Raw genomic sequence first — 871 nt, 5'->3', positions numbered from 1 at the left:
TTATTTTAGGTTATAGGTTTGATCTGTCAAATGTAAAAATCAAGTTTGAGGTTAGGTTTTGTATTAAAAGTAAAAAATTTGATAAAAAATAGTTTTTGTCTTTTATTTCTAAAATATTGCAAGTACCTTATAACTTCAAAAGCCAAATGATGCGCATTTAATTTTTCTTTCATACAGTATATTTATTAATGCTGTGGCAATAATACCTACTTTTGAAGATATTTAAGTTTTATTGAAAAAAGACACTTTTACAAGCAATTTACTCAAAAATTGTAAAATTTATGTTCCCTAAAAATCCCTTCTTAATTAATAAACATTTATTCTCTCCCAAATTTATTTTTTACATAAAAACTGTTAAAATAAGGTTAGTCCTTTAATTTACTTCGCAAGACCCTCCACCAGGGGATATAGCTCAGTGGTAGAGCGTTCGCTTTGCATGTGAAAGGCCCCGGGTTCGATCCCCGGTATCTCCAATCACATCCTTCTTTTTACTCGAAATTCTGCATCACAATCGAGTCGATCCACACTTTATTTTATACCAAAAAGAAAACAAAAAAAACTATTGTTTCAACTCAACGAGTATAATGAATGTCGCTTCGTGTGCAATATGATTGATTAAATAGTTCTCGCATGTAAGCAGAATGTTCGTAGGTACGAATAGCGTAATTGCAGAGCGAGTGGTATTGTGCGCACTTGCTGAAAGGGTTCGTCCGCAGTTAGTGCAAACTAAAGCGAAAGTTCGCCAAAGTCTCGCCCGCCTCGATTGTGCGAGGATTACATTGTAACGCAAAATCCCTTCGACGAGTTGCCACGGCTCGTTTGCAATGGAAATCACGTTGACGCGTAAAAGTTTGATGCGGGCGTCGTCGCC

The 871-nt window shown here is 35.7% G+C and overlaps 1 non-coding gene across 1 annotated transcript; it reads left to right on the top strand.

Moving 5' to 3' along the window:
- The first annotated feature begins 401 nt into the window (after positions 1–401).
- On the top strand, positions 402–473 carry TRNAA-UGC (transfer RNA alanine (anticodon UGC)). The gene has a single exon. It is a non-coding gene; the product is annotated as a tRNA-Ala (tRNA).
- The last annotated feature ends 398 nt before the right edge of the window (positions 474–871 follow it).

Source organism: Atheta coriaria, unplaced genomic scaffold, assembly GCF_025399875.1.
Source record: "Atheta coriaria isolate IRGN ID8LTWV9N9 unplaced genomic scaffold, Caltech_Dcor_3.1 scaffold6756_size1025, whole genome shotgun sequence".
In the NCBI taxonomy this organism is placed as follows: domain Eukaryota; kingdom Metazoa; phylum Arthropoda; class Insecta; order Coleoptera; family Staphylinidae; genus Dalotia; species Dalotia coriaria.
The sequence above is the reverse complement of the archived record's forward strand: the minus strand, read 5'-3'. Positions and strand labels throughout refer to the sequence as shown.